Source organism: Cryptomeria japonica, unplaced genomic scaffold (genome assembly GCF_030272615.1).
Source record: "Cryptomeria japonica unplaced genomic scaffold, Sugi_1.0 HiC_scaffold_206, whole genome shotgun sequence".
In the NCBI taxonomy this organism is placed as follows: domain Eukaryota; kingdom Viridiplantae; phylum Streptophyta; class Pinopsida; order Cupressales; family Cupressaceae; genus Cryptomeria; species Cryptomeria japonica.
The window spans coordinates 185,001-207,500 of NW_026729028.1; the positions used below are offsets into that span (position 1 = coordinate 185,001).

The window sequence follows — 22,500 nt, forward strand, 5'->3', positions numbered from 1 at the left end:
CCGACACACAGAAATTTCCAAGGCGGCCAAGGAGCCTCCCCGCATAGCAATCGGGGTGTGAGGTTACGGATGCAGCATTGATAGCAATCGAGGTGTGAGGCGAAGGATGCAGAAGTGAGAGCCGAGGGATGTAGCAGAGATAGCAATCGGGGTGTGTGATGCAGAAGAGATAGCAATCGAGGTGTGCGGTGGGAAGGGCCCAGCAGCCAGAATGCATGAAGCGACGGATGAAGCAGTGATGACAACCGGGCTGTGAGGAGAGGAGGGATGCAGCCAAGAAAGCAATCAGGGCTCGAGGCAAGGGATGCATCAAGGATAGCAATCATGTTGTGAGGCGAGATTCCAAAGGCTAAACGTGAGAGGCTGCAGGGTCGACTCAGAGAGGTCTATGCATGTGAGAGGCTGAAAGCAAGGTCGACTCGGAGCGGTCTATGCATCGGGCGCGCTTGGGGCGACTACCAGTGCCAACCCCTTATCCCGCGACGCGTCCGACAAAGAGAACGTTCCAAGGCGGCAGAGGAGGTTACCAGCCGAAGGATGCAGTAGCAATAACAGGTATAGTTCCGCGGCGGCCGAGAAGACTCACCGCATAGGAATCGGGATGCGAGGCGAGGGATGCGGCGGGAAGGCCCCGACGGCTAAACGGAAGAGGCTGCAGGGCCGCCTCGGAATGGTCCAAGCATCGGATGCGATTGGGACGACTACCAGTGCCAACCCCTTATCCCGCGATGCGTCCGATACACAGATAGTTCCAAGGCGGCCGAGGAGCCTCACCGCATATCAATCGGGGTGCGAGGCGAGGGATGGGGCGGGAAGGCCCCAACGGCTAGACGGAAGAGGCTTCAGGGCCACCTCGGAATGGTCCAAGCATCGGACGCGCTTGGGGCGACTGCCAGTGCCAACCCCTTATCCCGCGATGCGTCCGATACACAGATGGTTCCAAGGCGGCCGAGGAGCCTCACCGCATAGCAATCGGGGGTGCGAGGCGAGGGATGGGGCGGGAAGGCCCCAACGGCTAGACGGAAGAGGCTTCAGGGCCGCCTAGGAATGGTCCAAGCATCGGACACGCTTGGGGCGACTACCAGTGACAGCCCCCTATCCCGCGATGCGTCCGATACGAAGATGGTTCCAAGGCGGCCGAGGAGCCTCACCGCATAGCAATCGGGGTGCGAGGTGGGGGATGCGGCGAGATGGCCCCAACGGCTAGACGGAAGAGGCCACAGGGCCGCGTCGGAATAGTCCAAGCATCGGACGCGCTTGGGGCGACTACCAGTGACAACCCCTTATCCCGCGATGCGTCCGATACGAAGATAGTTCCAAGGCGGCCGAGGAGCCTCACCGCATAGCAATCGGGGTGCGAGGTGGGGGATGCGGCGAGATGGCCCCAACGGCTAGACGGAAGAGGCTGCAGGGCCGCCTCGGAATAGTCCAAGCATCGGACGCGCTTGGGGCCACTACCAGTGACAACCCCTTATCCCGCGATGCGTCCGATACGAAGATAGTTCCAAGGCGGCCGAAGAGCCTCACCGCATAGCAATCGGGGTGCGAGGTGGGGGATGCGGCGAGATGGCCCCAACGGCTAGACGGAAGAGGCCACAGGGCCGCCTCGGAATAGTCCAAGCATCGGACGCGCTTGGGGCGACTACCAGTGACAACCCCTTATCCCGCGATGCGTCCGATACGAAGATAGTTCCCAGGCGGCCGAGGAGCCTCACCGCATAGCAATCGGGGTGCGAGGCGAGGGATGCGGCGAGATGGCCCCAAAGGCTAGACGGAAGAGGCTGCAGGGCTGCCTCGGAATAGTCCAAGCATCGGACGCGCTTGGGGCGACTACCACTGCCAACCCCTTATCCCGCGATGCGTCCGATACACAGATAGTTCCGAGGCGGCCGAGGAGGTGGGGGATGCAGCGAGATGGCCCCAACGGCTAGACGGAAGAGGCTGCAGGGCCGCCTCGGAATAGTCCAAGCATCGGACGCGCTTGGGGCGACTACCAGTGACAACCCCTTATCCCGCGATGCGTCCGATACACAGATAGTTCCGAGGCGGCCAAGGAGCCTCACCGCATAGCAATCGTGGTGCGAGGTGGGGGATGCGGCGAGATGGCCCCAACGGCTAGACGGAAGAGGCTGCAGGGCCGCCTCGGAATGGTCCAAGCATCGGATGCGCTTGGGGCGACTACCACTGCCAACCCCTTATCCCGCGATGCGTCCGATACACAGATAGTTCCAAGGCGGCCGAGGAGCCTCACAGCATAGCAATCAGGGTGCGAGGCGAGGGATGCGGCGAGAAAGCCCCAACGGCTAGAGGGAAGAGGCTTCAGGTCCGCCTCGGAATGGTCCAAGCATCGGACGCGCTTGGGGCGACTACCAGTGACAACCCCTTATCCCGCGACGCGTCCGATACACAGATAGTTCCAAGGCGGCCGAGGAGCCTCACCGCATAGCAATCGGGGTGCGAGGCGAGGGATGCGGCGAGAAGGACCCAACGGCTACACGGAAGAGGCTTCGGGGCCGCCTCGGAATGGTCCAAGCATCGGACGCGCTTGGGGCGACTACCAGTGACAACCCCTTATCCCGCGACGCGTCCGATACACAGATAGTTCCAAGGCGGCCGAGGAGCCTCACCGCATAGCAATCGGGGTGCGAGGCGAGGGATGCGGCGAGAAGGACCCAACGGCTAGACGGAAGAGGCTTCGGGGCCGCCTCGGAATGGTCCAAGCATCGGACGCGCTTGGGGCGACTACCAGTGACAACCCCTTATCCCGCGACGCGTCCGATACACAGATAGTTCCAAGGCGGCCGAGGAGCCTCACCGCATAGCAATCGGGGTGCGAGGCGAGGGATGCGGCGAGAAGGACCCAACGGCTAGACGGAAGAGGCTTCGGGTCCGCCTCGGAATGGTCCAAGCATCGGACGCGCTTGGGGCGACTACCAGTGACAACCCCTTATCCCGCGACGCGTCCGATACACAGATAGTTCCAAGGCGGCCGAGGAGCCTCACCGCATAGCAATCGGGGTGCGAGGCGAGGGATGCGGCGAGAAGGACCCAACGGCTAGACGGAAGAGGCTTCGGGTCCGCCTCGGAATGGTCCAAGCATCGGACGCGCTTGGGGCGACTACCAGTGACAACCCCTTATCCCGCGACGCGTCCGATACACAGATAGTTCCAAGGCGGCCGAGGAGCCTCACCGCATAGCAATCGGGGTGCGAGGCGAGGGATGCGGCGAGAAGGACCCAACGGCTAGACGGAAGAGGCTTCGGGTCCGCCTCGGAATGGTCCAAGCATCGGACGCGCTTGGGGCGACTACCAGTGACAACCCCTTATCCCGCGACGCGTCCGATACACAGATAGTTCCGAGGCGGCCGAGGAGCCTCACCGCATAGCAATCGGGGTGCGAGGCGAAGGATGCGGCGAGAAGGACCCAACGGCTAGACGGAAGAGGCTTCGGGTCCGCCTCGGAATGGTCCAAGCATCGGACGCGCTTGGGGCGACTACCAGTGACAACCCCTTATCCCGCGACGCGTCCGATACACAGATAGTTCCAAGGCGGCCGAGGAGCCTCACCGCATAGCAATCGGGGTGCGAGGCGAGGGATGCGGCGAGAAGGACCCAACGGCTAGACGGAAGAGGCTTCAGGGCCGCCTCGGAATGGTCCAAGCATCGAACGCGCTTGGGGCGACTACCAGTGACAACCCCTTATCCCGCGACGCGTCCGATACACAGATAGTTCCGAGGCGGCCGAGGAGCCTCACCGCATAGCAATCGGGGTGCGAGGCGAGGGATGCGGCGAGAAGGACCCAACGGCTAGACGGAAGAGGCTTCAGGGCCGCCTCGGAATGGTCCAAGCATCGGACGCGCTTGGGGCGACTACCAGTGACAACCCCTTATCCCGCGACGTGTCCGATACACAGATAGTTCCGAGGCGGCCGAGGAGCCTCACCGCATAGCAATCGGGGTGCGAGGCGAGGGATGCGGCGAGAAGGACCCAACGGCTAGACGGAAGAGGCTTCAGGGCCGCCTCGGAATGGTCCAAGCATCGGACGCGCTTGGGGCGACTACCAATGACAACCCCTTATCCCGCGACGCGTCCGATACACAGATAGTTCCGAGGCGGCCGAGGAGCCTCACCGCATAGCAATCGGGGTGCGAGGCGAGGGATGCGGCGAGAAGGACCCAACGGCTAGACGGAAGAGGCTTCAGGGCCGCCTCGGAATGGTCCAAGCATCGGACGCGCTTGGGGCGACTACCAGTGACAACCCCTTATCCCGCGACGCGTCCGATACACAGATAGTTCCGAGGCGGCCGAGGAGCCTCACCGCATAGCAATCGGGGTGCGAGGCGAGGGATGCGGCGAGAAGGACCCAACGGCTAGACGGAAGAGGCTTCAGGGCCGCCTCGGAATGGTCCAAGCATCGGACGCGCTTGGGGCGACTACCGTTGCCAACCCCTTATCCCGCGATGCGTCTGATACACAGATAGTTCCGAGGCGGCCGAGGAGCCTCACCGCATAGCAATCGGGTTGCGAGGCAGATTATTGGGAAGGGAACCCCCTGGGATGCGGCTCAAGCAGTGCCCAAAGGGACTGGAATGCGGAATCACATCGAGAGACCCAAATGCTATACGAGGGCTCAAATCGAATTATCGATTTGGCCACGACATGGACGCATCGGAACGACTACCTTTGCCGAACCACTCGCAATTGCATCCATACCGAAACCAATAGACATTTCCGTTAGAGCCCTCGCATAGCATTCGGGAATCTCGCATGCCCCTCTAAATCGACCAATGCTGGCGCTCAATGAAAATCCGAGCGCTACCACCGTTCGAGCGCCAGCATTGGTCGAGTTAGAGGGGCACGGGGGAGAATGCTCCAGTCAACACCTCCCCTATATAAGTTATTTGTCCGATTCTCGCACAACCGTAGTCTGCCTCGTCGAATCAAACAACGGTCCCAGATTCCGACTTCCGTTCCGTAGAGACCCAAAAGCTAGATGGAGGCTCGCAAGAAAGAGAGTCGGCGCATAGCAATCGGGTTTCTCGAACGTTTAGGGACCGAGCTCACTTGCGGATAGGGCAAAATCCGCCAAGCAACCCAAAAGCTAGACGGGGGCTCGAATCGAATCGCCTAGGCGGCCACAACAACGACGTGTTGGATCGACTACCAGTGCCAAACCATTCAGCAAGACTAGTCTGTGTCGAGGCCGGATAGAGATTCTCAGAGAGCGCCCGCATAGCATTTAGGAGACCTGCCGCGTCCCTCACACTCGACAAATGGTGGTGCACGTTTATAAATCCGAGCGATCCCAACCCTTTCAAGCACCAACATCGGTCGAGATAGAGGGGCACGGAGGGGGCTGCGTGAGACAACACAGTCCCCTATATAAGTTATTTGTCCGATTCTCACACATCCGAAGAATGGTCATCAAATCGGACAACAGCCCAAACTTCCGACTTCCGTCCCAGAAAGCCCAAGAGCTATCTAAAACGTTCATGGCCGGAACTCGATCGCGGCTATACCAGTCCGCCAAGCAACCCAAAAGCTAGACTGGAGCTCTAGTCGAATCACCTCTGTGGCCATTGCAAGGACGTGTTGGAGCGACTACCATTGCCGAACCATTCCGCAGGTCGAGTCCATACCAAGGCCGCATAGAGATTCACGATGAGCTCCTGCATAGCAATCAGGAGACTTGCCGTGTCCATCACAATCGATAAATCCTGGTGCAAGATTTTTGCATCCGAGCGCTCCAACCAGTCGAGCACCAGCATCAATCGACATAAACGGGCACGGGGGGAGGATGCTCGAGAACACTACCTCCCCTATATAAGTTATTTGTCCGATTCTCAAGCAGCCGAAGTCTGGTCATCGAATCGGGTCAAAGACCACAACTTCCGACTTTACCCACAATGCAAGTCATCGAATCGAACATCGGCCCCCGAGTCGGACTCCATGCGTATGTCAGGTCATCGGACCCAAATTCCGCCTTCCTGCGCATGGCGGGCCATCAATATCAACTCGGTCATCGGACCCAAACTCCGCCTTTTTGCGTATGGCACGCCTTCAAATCGGTCATCGGACCCAAATTCCGCCTTCCTGTGCATGGCGGGCCATCAACATCAACTCGGTCATCGGACCCAAATTCCGCCTTTCTGCGCATGGCACGCCATCAACTCGGTCATCGGACCCAAATTCCGCCTTCCTGCGCATGGCAGGTCATCGGACACAAATTCAGACCTCGCCAATATGCCTACGTATCGAATCGGTCATCGGACCCAACTTCCGACTTCATCCATACTGTAGGGTCTTTGAGGTTGGCGCGGTGCGCTCAACCCAGGGAGTCGACCCATCGAAGCATACACCTCCCCTATATAAGCTATTTGTCCGATTCCCACACCTGTGTAGTTTGCACCTCTGACCAGGACATCGACCCCAACTTCCGAACTCGACTGCAACGACGGCACCAGCGCCTTGGTGCGCACCTTGCGACGCACAGTCCCAACATTCGCCTTCCTGCACATGGCAGGTCATCGGACCCAAATTCCGACCTCGCGAGTATGCCTACATATCGAATCGGTCATCGGACCCAACTTCCGACTTCATCCATACCGTAGGGTCTTTGAGGTTGGCGCGGTGCGCTCAACCCGGGGAGTCGACCCAACGAAGCATACACCTCCCCTATATAAGCTATTTGTCCGATTCCCACACCTGTGTAGTTTGCACCTCCGATCAAGACATCGACCCCAACTTCCGAACTCGCCTCCAACGACCGAACCAGCGCCTTGGTGCGCACCTTGCAACGCACAGTGCCAACATTCGCCTTCCTGCACGTGGCAGGTCATCGGACCCAAATTCCGACCTCGCGAGTATGCCTACATATCGAATCGGTCATCGGACCCAACTTCCGACTTCATCCATACCGTAGGGTCTTTGAGGTTGGCGCGGTGCGCTCAACCCGGGGAGTCGACCCAACGAAGCATACACCTCCCCTATATAAGCTATTTGTCCGATTCCCACACCTGTGTAGCTTGCACCTCCGATCAGGACATCGACCCCAACTTCCGAACTCGACTAAAAAGACCGCACCAGCGCCTTGGTGTGCACCTTGCAACGCACAGTGTCAACATTCGCCTTCCTGCACATGGCAGGTCATCGGACCCAAATTCCGACCTCATGAGCATACCTACTAATCGAATCGGTCATCGGACCCAACTTCCGACTTCATCCATACCGTAGGGTCTTTGAGGTTGGCGCGGTGCGCTCAACCTGGGGAGTCGACCCATCGAAGCATACACCTCCCCTATATAAGCTATTTGTCCGATTCCGACACCTGTGTAGTTTGCACCTCCGCTCAGGACATCGACCCCAACTTCCGAACTCGCCTGCAACGACCGAACCAGCGCCTTGGTGCGCACCAAAAGTGCGCACTTTTGGAGGGCACTTTTCTGCGCTCCAAAGGTGCGCACTTTTGGAGGGCACTTTTTGGAGGGCACTTTTCTGCGCTCCAAAGGTGCGCACTTTTGGAGGGCACTTTTTGGAGGGCACTTTTCTGCGCTCCAAAGGTGCGCACTTTTGGAGGGCACTTTTTGGAGGGCACTTTTCTGCGCTCCAAAGGTGCGCACTTTTGGAGGGCACTTTTTGGAGGGCACTTTTCTGCGCTCCAAAGGTGCGCACTTTTGGAGGGCACTTTTTGGAGGGCACTTTTCTGCGCTCCAAAGGTGCGCACTTTTGGAGGGCACTTTTTGGAGGGCACTTTTCTGCGCTCCAAAGGTGCGCACTTTTGGAGGGCACTTTTTGGAGGGCACTTTTCTGCGCTCCAAAGGTGCGCACTTTTGGAGGGCACTTTTTGGAGGGCACTTTTCTGCGCTCCAAAGGTGCGCACTTTTGGAGGGCACTTTTTGGAGGGCACTTTTCTGCGCTCCAAAGGTGCGCACTTTTGGAGGGCACTTTTTGGAGGGCACTTTTCTGCGCTCCAAAGGTGCGCACTTTTGGAGGGCACTTTTGTGCACTCCAAAGGTGCGCACTTTTGGAGGGCACTTTTCCTGTGCTCCAAAGGTGCACACCTAGGTGAGCACCTTCGACCACACCTTGTAGCACACCAAACTCTGACTTTCGACTTCATCCGCAATGCAGGGTCTTTGAGGTTGGCGCAATGCGCACAACCAGGGGAGTCGACCCATCAAACCCAACACCTCCCCTATATAAGCTATTTGTCTGATTCTCATACATGCGTAGCCTGCAGGAGCAATTAGGACATCGACCCCAACTTTCGGCTTCTAAACGAAAACAAGGTCTTTGAGGTTGGTGTAATGCGAACAACTAGGGGAGTCAACCCATCAAACCCAACACCTCCCCTATATAAGCTATTTGTCTGATTCTCATACATGTGTAGTCTACAGGAGCAATTAGGACATCGACCCCAACTTTTGACTTCTTAACGAAAACAAGGTCTTTGAGGTTGACGTAATGCGCACAACCAGGGGAGTCGACCCATCAAACCCAACACCTCCCCTATATAAGCTATTTGTCCGATTCTCATACATGTGTAGCCTGCAGGAGCCATTAGGACATTGACCCCAACTTTTGACTTCTTAACGAAAACAAGGTCTTTGAGGTTGGCGTAATGCGCACAACCAAGGGAGTTGACCCATCAAACCCAACACCTCCCCTATATAAGCTATTTGTCTGATTCTCATACATGTGTAGCCTGCAACAACGATTAGGACATCCACCCCAACTTCTGAATTCGTCTGCGTTGACCGCACCAAAGGTGCACGCCTTGGTGCTCACCAAAATCCGACTTCCGACTTCTTCTGCTATGCGGGGTCTTTGAGGTTGGCGCAGTGCGCACAACCAGGGGAGTCAACCCACCGAATGCAACACCTCCCCTATATAAGCTATTTGTCTGATTCTCATACATGCGTAGACTGCAGCAATGATTAGGACATCCACCCCAACTTTTGACTTCTTAAACAAGACAGGGTCTTTGAAGTTGGTGCAGTGCACACAACCAGGGGAGTCGACCCATCAAACGCAACACCTCCCCTATATAAAGCTATTTGTCCGATTCTCATACGTGTAGTCTGCAGCAGCGATTAGGACATCGACCCCAACTTCCGAATTCGTTTGCATTGACCGCACCAAAGGTGCACGCCTTGGTGTGCACCCTGGAGTGCACTTTGGTGCTCACCTCGGTGCACACTTTGGTGTGCACCTCGGTGTGCACCAAAGGTGCGCACCTTGGAGCGCACCAAAGGTGTACACTTTGGAGCGCACCACATAGGGTCTTTGAGAGGTTGGCGCAGTGCGCACACCAAGGTGGGTGTTGAGGTGCGTGCCGAGGTGGGTGGGTGCTAGGGTGCGCTCCATGGTGGGTGCCAGGGTGGGTGCGTGCTAGGGTGGATTCCAAAGAGGGTCATAGGGTGGGTGCCAAGGTGGGTTGGTGATATAGTGGGTTCAAAGGTGGGTACTAGGGTGGGTTCCAAGGTGGGTCACAAGTTGGGTGCCAGGATGCGTGGGTGTTAGGTTGGGTGCCAAGGTGGGCTCCTGCGTGGGTGGGTGCTAGGGTGGGTTTCAAGGTGGACGCGAGGGCGGGTGCCAAGGTGGGTAACAAGTTGGGTGTTAGGATGGGTGAGTGCTAGAGTGGGTGCCAAGGTGGGTGGGTGCTAAGGTGGATGCCAAGGTGGTTCACAGGGTGGGTGGGTTCTAGGGTGAGTTCCAAGGTGGGTCACAGGTTCAGTGCTAGGGTGGGTGTCAAGGCGGGTGTCGAGGTGCCTGGGTGCTAGGGTGTGGATGCCAATGTGGGTCATAGGGTGGGTACTAGGGTGGGCTGCAATGTGGGTGCCAAGGTGGGTAACATGCTCGGTGGGTTCTAAATTGGGTGCCAGGGTGGGTGTGCACCCACCTTGCCCGAGGTGGGTGCCAAGGTGCCAGTGTGGGTGGGTGCTAAGGTGGATGCCAAGGTGGGTGAGAAGGTGGGTGATAGGTTGAGTGGTAGGATGGGTGGGTGCCAAGATGGGTCACAGGGTGGGTGCAAGGGTGGGTAGGTGCTAGGGTTGGTGTCAGGGTGGGTGGGTGCTAGGTTGGGTTCCAAGGTGGGTGCGAGGGTGAGTGTCAAGGTGGGTCACAGGTTAGGTGCTAGGATGGGTGAGTGCTAGGGTGCAAAGGTGCCAGGGTGGGTGCTAGGATGGGTCGATGCTAGGGTGAGTGGCAAGGTGGGTCCACAAGTGTCAAGGTGGGTGCCGAGGTGGGTGCCAAGTCGGCGACTGCTATGGTGGATGCCAAGGTGGGTCACGGGGTGGGTGCCAAGTTGCTAGGTTGGGTTCCAAGGTGGGTGCCAACGTGGGTGCTAGGGTGCGTGGGTTAAAGGGTGTGTCACAACGTGGGTGCCAGGATGGGTGCGCACCCACACTGGCCAAGACGGGTGCGGGTGCAAGGTTGGGTTCCAAGCCCGGTCACAGGCTGGGTGCTAGGATGGGTGGGTGCCAAGGTGGGCACCAGGGTGGGTGCACCCACCCTGGCCAAGGTGGGTCACGGGGTGGGTCCTAGGGTGGGTAACGGGGTGGGTACTAAGGTGCGTGCCAAGGTGGGTCATAGGGTGGGTGCCAAGGTGGGCACCAGGGTGGGTGTGCACCAACCCTAGCCAGGGTAGGTCACGGGGTGGTTGTCGGGGTGGGCGTCAAGGAGCCAAGGTGGGTGGCAAGTAGCCAAGTTGCGTGCCAAGGTGGGTGTCGGGGTGGGTGCCAAGGATCCAAGGTGGGTGCCAAGGAACCAAGGTGGGTGTCTGGGTGGGTGCCGAGGTGGGAGCCAGGGTGGGTCCCAAGGTGAGTGCAAAGGTGGGTGCCAGGGTCAAGGTGAGTGCCAATGTGGGTTCCAAGGTGCCAGGGTCAGGGTGAGTGCCAATGTGGGTTCAAAGGTGCTAAGTTGGGTGCGAGGTTGGGTGCGAGGGTGGGTGGGTGCCAAGGTGTGCTAGGTGGAAGCCCGGGTGGGTCGGCATCCCATGGGTGTCGAGTTGGGTGCCTGATGGGTGCTTCTTGTCAAGTTTTAGTCGTCGGGACTCATTTTGAGCCTTAGAGGTCGTTTCTTGTCCGGTTGCCCTGTCTTCGACCTGGGAACCCAATTTTGGTCCTCGGGTCCCATTTTTTTTTGTCTCGCATCCCACTTTTGGCCTGTGGCCTTTTCGGGGTCGATTCTCGTTTTGGGCATCAGAGCATGTTTCTTCTCCTAAAACCCAATATTTGTTTATTAAGTCTCGGAACACATTTTTGTTCTCGTGGACCCATCATGGGTCTTGGAACGCATTTGTGGTCCTTGGGTCCCATTTTGCATCCCGAAACTTGTGTTTTGGTGCTTGATCCCTATTTTGGGTGCCCACCTTGCACCAAGTGCGCACCCGGGGCAAACCGAGCGCCTTGGTGCACCGGGGCAAGATCGAGCGTGCACCCGAGGCGCCCCGAACATGCACCAAGGTGCACTCGGCCCACATGTGAGCGCAGGTCGTTGCGCCCGAGGTGGTGTGTGGGCACCGCGTTGCAGACGGGACACTGCACGCACACGACGCCCCCTCCAGGTGCACGCACGTAGGCCGGGCCGGGTGCACACCCGACGCCCTAGCAAGGTGCGCGCACCCGGGCAGGGCTCACACTTGGCGAACGGGGCGCACTTCGCGAGGGAGGGTGTGCACCTCGACGGGGGTGGGTGGCCGGGGTGGATTCGCACGTGGGTCGCGGTTTGCTAAGTACACACTGCGACAAGCTCATAACGGGTGCGATCATACCAGCATTAGTGCACCGGATCCCATCAGAACTCCGCAGTTAAGCGCGCTTGGGCCGGAGTAGTACTGGGATGGGTGACCTCCCGGGAAGTCCCGGTGTTGCACCCTTTTTTAGTTTTTCGCCGGGCGTCGCAATGCTATTTGAATAAACCTTTTGCCCGTTTGCGTTCTCGTCGGGGCCGGGCCGGGCCGGGGTGCGCTGCCCGCACTACCGCGCGCGCGGGGGCGACACCGAGCGCGCACCCGAGGCACCCCGAGCACACAGGCCACGGTGCAACCCGGGCGTTGTGCGCGCACCCCGGTGCGCCCGAGGTGCTGCGCGCGCACCCAGGTGAAATCGGTGTGCACCTCGGCCAGTGCGCGCTCGGTCGAGTCGCGCACGTTGGCCAAGGTGCACGGTGATGTTTCTTACTCTAAGGTTCCGCACCAGACGCCCGGGACAGGTGAGCGAAGCTGGGCGGGGCCGGGTGCGCGGCCGGGGCAGGTGCACGCAGCTGGAGAGAGCTTTGGAGCACACTTCGGAGCGCACCAATGATGCGCTCCATTCAAAAGTTTCCTGAAAAGGCAAAAAAAGTTGAGATTATAGAATTTCCCACTTGAGAGATTGTAAAAAAAAAAAATTTAAAATGAAGGAAACGCGGGTGCCAAGGTGTGCGCAGCCCAGCCAAGGTGTGCGCACCAAGGCGCCCACCCTGGCGAAGGTGCACGCAAGGTGCGCACCCGAGGCAAACCGGACAATTAACCCAACTTTCGACTTCGCGCGCACCTTGGAGCGCACTTCGGAGCGCTCCTTGGTGCGCACCAATCTTGGGCACCTCGGAGTGCACCATGGCGCCCACCAAGGTGCGCACCCGGGGCAAACCGAGCTCCGACTTCGTGCGCACCTTGGAGCGCACGAAAGGTGCGCACCATGGCGCCCACCAAGGTGCGCAGCCCAGCCAAGGCGTGCGCATCAAGGTGCGCACCCTGGCGAAGGTGCGCACCCGGGGCAAACCGAGCTCCGACTTCGTGCGCACCTTGGAGCGCACAAAAGGTGCGCAACCCAGCCAAGGTGTGCGCACCCCGGTCAAACCGAGCTCCGAATCGTGCGCACCAGAGGTGCACGCCATCGTGCGCACCTTGGAGCACACTTCGGAGCCCTCCTTGGTGCGCGCCGATGTTGCGCACCTCGGAGCGCACCCGGGGAAAACAATGCAATTAACCCGACTTTCGACTTCGTGGGCACCTCGGAGCGCTCTCGGGTTCGCACCTCGGAGCACACCGAGGTGCGCACCTTTGATGCGCTGCCTTCACCAATTTCCAGAAAAGGCAAGAAAACATTGAGAAGGTGTGCGCACCGAGGTGCCCACCCTGGCGAAGGTGCACGCGAGGTGCGCACCCGGGGCAAACCGGGCTCCGACTTCGTGCACGCCGCACCTTGGAGCACACTTCGGAGCGCTCCTTGGTGCGCACCAGGGCGCGCAACCCAGCCGAGGTGCCCACCCCGGCGAAGGTGCACGCGAGGTGCGCACCCGGGGCAAACCGGGCTCCGACTTCGTGCACGCCATGGTGCCCACCGCGGCGAAGGTGCACGCGAGGTGCGCACCCGGGGCAAACCGGGCTCCGACTTCGTGCACGCCGCACCTTGGAGCACACTTCGGAGCGCTCCTTGGTGCGCACCATGGTGCCCACCAGGGCGCGCAACCCCGCCGAAGGTGCACGCGAGGTGCGCACCCGGGGCAAACCGGGCTCCGACTTCGTGCACGCCGCACCTTGGAGCACACTTCGGAGCGCTCCTTGGTGCGCACCATGGTGCCCACCAGGGCGCGCAACCCCGCCGAAGGTGCACGCGAGGTGCGCACCCGGGGCAAACCGGGCTCCGACTTCGTGCACGCCATGGTGCGCACCGCGGCGAAGGTGCGCACCCGGGGCAAACCGGGCTCCGACTTCGTGCACGCCGCACCTTGGAGCACACTTCGGAGCGCTCCTTGGTGCGCACCAGGGCGCGCAACCCAGCCGAGGTGCCCACCCCGGCGAAGGTGCACGCGAGGTGCGTACCCGGGGCAAACCGGGCTCCGACTTCGTGCACGCCGCACCTTGGAGCACACTTCGGAGCGCTCCTTGGTGCGCACCATGGTGCCCACCAGGCCGCGCAACCCAGCCAAGGTGTGCGCACCAAGGTGCACGCGAGGTGCGCACCCGGGGCAAACCGGGGTCCGACTTCGTGCACGCCGCACCTTGGAGCACACATCGGGGCGCTCCCGGGTTCGCACCGGCGTTGCGCACCGTGGTGGGCACCTCGGAGCACACCAAGGTGGGCAGCGAGGTGCGCACCTTTGATGCGATGCCTTCACTAATTTCCATAAAAGGTAAAAAAAAAACGAGATTTTAAAATTTCCGTTTTGAAAGATAGTGAGAAAAAGGGAATGCTGGTGCCATCTTGAGCCCGCCCTGGTGCGCAGCCCAGCCAAGGTGTGCGCACCAAGGTGCCCACCCTGGCGAAGGTGCGCGCCCGGGCAATTAATCCAACTTCCAACTTCGCGCGCGCCAGGGTGGGAGCGCACCCAACAACCGGGCCTGGGAAGAGCCAATGCGAGAAACCCCACCAAACGCTCTGACAAAAAAAGAGGGGGCGCTCCAGTAACCCCGCTTCGGAGCGCACCCTGGGCAAACCCAGCCAAGGTGCCCACCCCGGCCAAGGTGCAGGCGAGGTGCGCACCCGGGGCAAACCGGGCTCCGACAACGTGCACGCCGCACCTTGGAGCACACTTCGTAGCGCTCCCGGGTGCGCACCTCAGAGCACACCAAGGTGGGCAGCGAGGTGCGCACCTTTGATGCGCTGCCTTCACTAATTTCCAGAAAAGGCAAAAAAAAAAGGAGATTTTAAAATTTCCGTTTTGAAAGATAGTGAAAAAAACGGAACGCGCGTGCCATCTTGAGCCCGCCCTGGTGCGCAGCCCAGGTAAGGTGCCCACCCTGGCAAAGGTGCGCACCCGGGCAATTAACCCTACTTCCGACTTCGTGCGCGCCAGGGTGGCAACCGGGCCTCGGAAGAGCCAATGCGAGAAACCCCACCAAACGCTCCGACAAAAAAAGAGGCGGCGCTCCAATAACCCCGCTTCGGAGCGCAGCCGGGGCAAACCCAGCCAAGGTGCCCACCCCGACGAAGGTGCACGCGAGGTGCGCACCCGGGGCAAACCGGGCTCCGACAACGTGCACGCAGCACCTTGGAGCACACTTCGAAGCACTCCCGGGTGCCCACCGGCGTTGCGCACCGTGGTGGGCAGCGAGGTGCGCACCTTTGATGCGCTGCCTTCACTAATTTCCAGAAAAAGGCAAAAAAAAATGAGATTTTAAAATTTCCGTTTTGAAAGATAGTGAAAAAAAAGGAACGCGGGTGCCATCTTGAGCCCGCCCTGGTGCGCAGCCCAGGCAAGGCATGCGCACCAAGGTGCCCACCCGAGGTGCACACCCGGGGCAAACCGGGCTCCGACTTCGTGCAGGCCGCACCTTGGAGCACACTTCGGAGCGCTCCTTGGTGCGCACCATGGTGCCCACCAGGGCGCGCAACCCAGCCAAGGTCTGCACACCAAGGTGCCCACCCCGGCGAAGGTGCACGCGAGGTGCGCACCCGGGGCAAACCGGGCTCCGACTTCGTGCACGCCATGGTGCCCACCGCGGCGAAGGTGCACGCGAGGTGCGCACCCGGGGCAAACCGGGCTCCGACTTCGTGCACGCCGCACCTTGGAGCACACTTCGGAGCGCTCCTTGGTGCGCACCATGGTGCCCACCAGGGCGCGCAACCCAGCCAAGGTGTGCGCACCAAGGTGCACGCGAGGTGCGCACCCGGGGCAAACCGGGGTCCGACTTCGTGCACGCCGCACCTTGGAGCACACATCGGAGCGCTCCCAGGTTCGCACCAGCGTTGCGCACCTTTGATGCGCTGCCTTCACTAATTTCAAGAAAAGGCAAAAAAAAACGAGATTTTAAAATTTCCGTTCTGAAAGATAGTGAAAAAAACGGAACGCGGGTGCCATCTTGAGCCCTTCCTGGTGCGCAGCCCAGGCAAGTTGTGCGCACCAAGGTGCCCACCCTGGCGGAGGTGCGCGCCCGGGGCAATCCGGGCTCCGACTTCGTGCACTGCATGGTGCCCACCAAGGCGCGCAACCCAGCCAAGGTGCCCACCGCAGCGAAGGTGCACGCGAGGTGCGCACCCGAGGTGCACACCCGGGGCAAACCGGGCTCCGACTTCGTGCACGCCGCACCTTGGAGCACACTTCAGAGCGCTCCTTGGTGCGCACCAGGGCGCGCAACCCAGCCGAGGTGCCCACCCCGGCGAAGGTGCACGCGAGGTGCGCACCCGGGGCAAACCGGGCTCCGACTTCGTGCACGCCATGGTGCCCACCGCGGCGAAGGTGCGCACCCGGGGCAAACCGGGCTCCGACTTCGTGCACGCCGCACCTTGGAGCACACTTCGGAGCGCTCCTTGGTGCGCACCATGGTGCCCACCAGGCCGCGCAACCCAGCCAAGGTGTGCGCACCAAGGTGCACGCGAGGTGCGCACCCGGGGCAAACCGGGGTCCGACTTCGTGCACGCCGCACCTTGGAGCACACATCGGGGCGCTCCCGGGTTCGCACCGGCGTTGCGCACCGTGGTGGGCACCTCGGAGCACACCAAGGTGGGCAGCGAGGTGCGCACCTTTGATGCGATGCCTTCACTAATTTCCATAAAAGGCAAAAAAAAAACGAGATTTTAAAATTTCCGTTTTGAAAGATAGTGAGAAAAAGGGAATGCTGGTGCCATCTTGAGCCCGCCCTGGTGCGCAGCCCAGCCAAGGTTTGCGCACCAAGGTGCCCACCCTGGCGAAGGTGCGCGCCCGGGCAATTAACCCAACTTCCAACTTCGCGCGCGCCAGGGTGGGAGCGCACCCAACAACCGGGCCTGGGAAGAGCCAATGCGAGAAACCCCACCAAACTCTCTGACAAAAAAAGAGGGGGCGCTCCAGTAACCCCGCTTCGGAGCGCACCCTGGGCAAACCCAGCCAAGGTGCCCACCCCGGCCAAGGTGCAGGCGAGGTGCGCACCCGGGGCAAACCGGGCTCTGACAACGTGCACGCCGCACCTTGGAGCACACTTCGTAGCGCTCCCGGGTGCGCACCTCAGAGCACACCAAGGTGGGCAGCGAGGTGCGCACCTTTGATGCGCTGCCTTCACTAATTTCCAGAAAAGGCAAAAAAAAAAGGAGATTTTAAAATTTCCGTTTTGAAAGATAGTGAAAAAAACGGAACGCGCGTGCCATCTTGAGCCCGCCCTGGTGCGCAGCCCAGGTAAGGTGCCACCCTGGCAAAGGTGCGCACCCGGGCAATTAACCCTACTTCCGACTTCGTGCGCGCCAGGGTGGCAACCGGGCCTCGGAAGAGCCAATGCGAGAAACCCCACCAAACGCTCCGACAAAAAAAGAGGCGGCGCTCCAATAACCCCGCTTCGGAGCGCAGCCGGGGCAAACCAAGCCAAGGTGCCCACCCCGACGAAGGTGCACGCGAGGTGCGCACCCGGGGCAAACCGGGCTCCGACAACGTGCACGCAGCACCTTGGAGCACACTTCGAAGCACTCCCGGGTGCCCACCGGCGTTGCGCACCGTGGTGGGCAGCGAGGTGCGCACCTTTGATGCGCTGCCTTCACTAATTTCCAGAAAAAGGCAAAAAAAAATGAGATTTTAAAATTTCCGTTTTGAAAGATAGTGAAAAAAAAGGAACGCGGGTGCCATCTTGAGCCCGCCCTGGTGCGCAGCCCAGGCAAGGCATGCGCACCAAGGTGCCCACCCGAGGTGCACACCCGGGGCAAACCGGGCTCCGACTTCGTGCAGGCCGCACCTTGGAGCACACTTCGGAGCGCTCCTTGGTGCGCACCATGGTGCCCACCAGGGCGCACCCGAGGCAAACCGGGCTCCGACTTCGTGCACGCCGCACCTTGGAGCACACATCGGAGCGCTCCCAGGTTCGCACCAGCGTTGCGCACCTTTGATGCGCTGCCTTCACTAATTTCCAGAAAAGGCAAAAAAAAACGATATTTTAAAATTTCCGTTCTGAAAGATAGTGAAAAAAACGGAACGCGGGTGCCATCTTGAGCCCTTCCTGATGCGCAGCCCAGGCAAGTTGTGCGCACCAAGGTGCCCACCCTGGCGGAGGTGCGCGCCCGGGGCAAACCGGGCTCCGACTTCGTGCACTGCATGGTGCCCACCAAGGCGCGCAACCCAGCCAAGGTGCCCACCGCAGCGAAGGTGCACGCGAGGTGCGCACCCGAGGTGCACACCCGGGGCAAACCGGGCTCCGACTTCGTGCACGCCGCACCTTGGAGCACACTTCAGAGCGCTCCTTGGTACGCACCAGGGCGCGCAACCCAGCCAAGGTGCTCACCCCGGCGAAGGTGCACGCGAGGTGCGCACCCGGGGCAAACCGGGCTCGGACTTCGTGCACGCCGCACCTTGGAGCACACATCGGAGCGCTCCCGGGTTCGCACCAGCATTGCGCACCTTTGATGCGCTGCCTTCACTAATTTCCAGAAAAGGCAAAAAAAAGAAAAAAATGAGATTTTAAAATTTCCGTTTTGAAAGATAGTGAAAAAAACGGAACGCGGGTGCCATCTTGAGCCCGCCCTGGTGTGCAGCCCAGGCAAGTTGTGCGCACCAAGGCACCCACCCTGGCCAAGGTGGGTCACGGGGTGGGTCCTAGGGTGGGTAACGGGGTGGGTACTAAGGTGCGTGCCAAGGTGGGTCATAGGGTGGGTGCCAAGGTGGGCACCAGGGTGGGTGTGCACCAACCCTAGCCAGGGTAGGTCACGGGGTGGTTGTCGGGGTGGGCGTCAAGGAGCCAAGGTGGGTGGCAAGTAGCCAAGTTGCGTGCCAAGGTGGGTGTCGGGGTGGGTGCCAAGGATCCAAGGTGGGTGCCAAGGAACCAAGGTGGGTGTCTGGGTGGGTGCCGAGGTGGGAGCCAGGGTGGGTCCCAAGGTGAGTGCAAAGGTGGGTGCCAGGGTCAAGGTGAGTGCCAATGTGGGTTCCAAGGTGCCAGGGTCAGGGTGAGTGCCAATGTGGGTTCAAAGGTGCTAAGTTGGGTGCGAGGTTGGGTGCGAGGGTGGGTGGGTGCCAAGGTGTGCTAGGTGGAAGCCCGGGTGGGTCGGCATCCCATGGGTGTCGAGTTGGGTGCCTGATGGGTGCTTCTTGTCAAGTTTTAGTCGTCGGGACTCATTTCGAGCCTTAGAGGTCGTTTCTTGTCCGGTTGCCCTGTCTTCGACCTGGGAACCCAATTTTGGTCCTCGGGTCCCATTTTTTTTTGTCTCGCATCCCACTTTTGGCCTGTGGCCTTTTCGGGGTCGATTCTCGTTTTGGGCATCAGAGCATGTTTCTTCTCCTAAAACCCAATATTTGTTTATTAAGTCTCGGAACACATTTTTGTTCTCGTGGACCCATCATGGGTCTTGGAACGCATTTGTGGTCCTTGGGTCCCATTTTGCATCCCGAAACTTGTGTTTTGGTGCTTGATCCCTATTTTGGGTGCCCACCTTGCACCAAGTGCGCACCCGGGGCAAACCGAGCGCCTTGGTGCACCGGGGCAAGATCGAGCGTGCACCCGAGGCGCCCCGAACATGCACCAAGGTGCACTCGGCCCACATGTGAGCGCAGGTCGTTGCGCCCGAGGTGGTGTGTGGGCACCGCGTTGCAGACGGGACACTGCACGCACACGACGCCCCCTACAGGTGCACGCACGTAGGCCGGGCCGGGTGCACACCCGACGCCCTAGCAAGGTGCGCGCACCCGGGCAGGGCTCACACTTGGCGAACGGGGCGCACTTCGCGAGGGAGGGTGTGCACCTCGACGGGGGTGGGTGGCCGGGGTGGATTCGCACGTGGGTCGCGGTTTGCTAAGTACACACTGCGACAAGCTCATAACGGGTGCGATCATACCAGCGTTAGTGCACCGGATCCCATCAGAACTCCGCAGTTAAGCGCGCTTGGGCCGGAGTAGTACTGGGATGGGTGACCTCCCGGGAAGTCCCGGTGTTGCACCCTTTTTTAGTTTTTCGCCGGGCATCGCAATGCTATTTGAATAAACCTTTTGCCCGTTTGCGTTCTCGTCGGGGCCGGGCCGGGCCGGGGTGCGCTGCCCGCACTACCGCGCGCGCGGGGGCGACACCGAGCGCGCACCCGAGGCGCCCCGAGCACACAGGCCACGGTGCAACCCGGGCGTTGTGCGCGCACCCCGGTGCGCCCGAGGTGCTGCGCGCGCACCCAGGTGAAATCGGTGTGCACCTCGGCCAGTGCGCGCTCGGTCGAGTCGCGCACGTTGGCCAAGGTGCACGGTGATGTTTCTTACTCTAAGGTTCCGCACCAGACGCCCGGGACAGGTGAGCGAAGCTGGGCGGGGCCGGGTGCGCGGCCGGGGCAGGTGCACGCAGCTGGAGAGAGCTTTGGAGCACACTTCGGAGCGCACCAATGATGCGCTCCATTCAAAAGTTTCCTGAAAAGGCAAAAAAAGTTGAGATTATAGAATTTCCCACTTGAGAGATTGTAAAAAAAAAAAATTTAAAATGAAGGAAACGCGGGTGCCAAGGTGTGCGCAGCCCAGCCAAGGTGTGCGCACCAAGGCGCCCACCCTGGCGAAGGTGCACGCAAGGTGCGCACCCGAGGCAAACCGGACAATTAACCCAACTTTCGACTTCGCGCGCACCTTGGAGCGCACTTCGGAGCGCTCCTTGGTGCGCACCAATCTTGGGCACCTCGGAGTGCACCATGGCGCCCACCAAGGTGCGCACCCGGGGCAAACCGAGCTCCGACTTCGTGCGCACCTTGGAGCGCACGAAAGGTGCGCACCATGGCGCCCACCAAGGTGCGCAGCCCAGCCAAGGCGTGCGCATCAAGGTGCGCACCCTGGCGAAGGTGCGCACCCGGGGCAAACCGAGCTCCGACTTCGTGCGCACCTTGGAGCGCACAAAAGGTGCGCAACCCAGCCAAGGTGTGCGCACCCCGGTCAAACCGAGCTCCGAATCGTGCGCACCAGAGGTGCACGCCATCGTGCGCACCTTGGAGCACACTTCGGAGCCCTCCTTGGTGCGCGCCGATGTTGCGCACCTCGGAGCGCACCCGGGGAAAACAATGCAATTAACCCGACTTTCGACTTCGTGGGCACCTCGGAGCGCTCTCGGGTTCGCACCTCGGAGCACACCGAGGTGCGCACCTTTGATGCGCTGCCTTCACCAATTTCCAGAAAAGGCAAGAAAACATTGAGAAGGTGTGCGCACCGAGGTGCCCACCCTGGCGAAGGTGCACGCGAGGTGCGCACCCGGGGCAAACCGGGCTCCGACTTCGTGCACGCCGCACCTTGGAGCACACTTCGGAGCGCTCCTTGGTGCGCACCAGGGCGCGCAACCCAGCCGAGGTGCCCACCCCGGCGAAGGTGCACGCGAGGTGCGCACCCGGGGCAAACCGGGCTCCGACTTCGTGCACGCCATGGTGCCCACCGCGGCGAAGGTGCACGCGAGGTGCGCACCCGGGGCAAACCGGGCTCCGACTTCGTGCACGCCGCACCTTGGAGCACACTTCGGAGCGCTCCTTGGTGCGCACCATGGTGCCCACCAGGGCGCGCAACCCCGCCGAAGGTGCACGCGAGGTGCGCACCCGGGGCAAACCGGGCTCCGACTTCGTGCACGCCGCACCTTGGAGCACACTTCGGAGCGCTCCTTGGTGCGCACCATGGTGCCCACCAGGGCGCGCAACCCCGCCGAAGGTGCACGCGAGGTGCGCACCCGGGGCAAACCGGGCTCCGACTTCGTGCACGCCGCACCTTGGAGCACACTTCGGAGCGCTCCTTGGTGCGCACCAGGGCGCGCAACCCAGCCGAGGTGCCCACCCCGGCGAAGGTGCGTACCCGGGGCAAACCGGGCTCCGACTTCGTGCACGCCGCACCTTGGAGCACACTTCGGAGCGCTCCTTGGTGCGCACCATGGTGCCCACCAGGCCGCGCAACCCAGCCAAGGTGTGCGCACCAAGGTGCACGCGAGGTGCGCACCCGGGGCAAACCGGGGTCCGACTTCGTGCACGCCGCACCTTGGAGCACACATCGGGGCGCTCCCGGGTTCGCACCGGCGTTGCGCACCGTGGTGGGCACCTCGGAGCACACCAAGGTGGGCAGCGAGGTGCGCACCTTTGATGCGATGCCTTCACTAATTTCCATAAAAGGCAAAAAAAAAACGAGATTTTAAAATTTCCGTTTTGAAAGATAGTGAGAAAAAGGGAATGCTGGTGCCATCTTGAGCCCGCCCTGGTGCGCAGCCCAGCCAAGGTGTGCGCACCAAGGTGCCCACCCTGGCGAAGGTGCGCGCCCGGGCAATTAACCCAACTTCCAACTTCGCGCGCGCCAGGGTGGGAGCGCACCCAACAACCGGGCCTGGGAAGAGCCAATGCGAGAAACCCCACCAAACGCTCTGACAAAAAAAGAGGGGGCGCTCCAGTAACCCCGCTTCGGAGCGCACCCTGGGCAAACCCAGCCAAGGTGCCCACCCCGGCCAAGGTGCAGGCGAGGTGCGCACCCGGGGCAAACCGGGCTCCGACAACGTGCACGCCGCACCTTGGAGCACACTTCGTAGCGCTCCCGGGTGCGCACCTCAGAGCACACCAAGGTGGGCAGCGAGGTGCGCACCTTTGATGCGCTGCCTTCACTAATTTCCAGAAAAGGCAAAAAAAAAAGGAGATTTTAAA

The 22,500-nt window shown here is 60.8% G+C and overlaps 2 non-coding genes across 2 annotated transcripts; both read left to right on the forward strand.

Annotated features, from left to right (window-relative positions):
- The first annotated feature begins 11,760 nt into the window (after positions 1-11,760).
- On the forward strand, positions 11,761-11,879 carry LOC131868423 (5S ribosomal RNA). Its single transcript, XR_009366878.1, has one exon. It is a non-coding gene; the product is annotated as a 5S ribosomal RNA (ribosomal RNA).
- Positions 11,880-19,696: 7,817 nt separating this feature from the next.
- LOC131868414 (5S ribosomal RNA) lies at positions 19,697-19,815 on the forward strand. The gene has a single exon (XR_009366870.1). It is a non-coding gene; the product is annotated as a 5S ribosomal RNA (ribosomal RNA).
- The last annotated feature ends 2,685 nt before the right edge of the window (positions 19,816-22,500 follow it).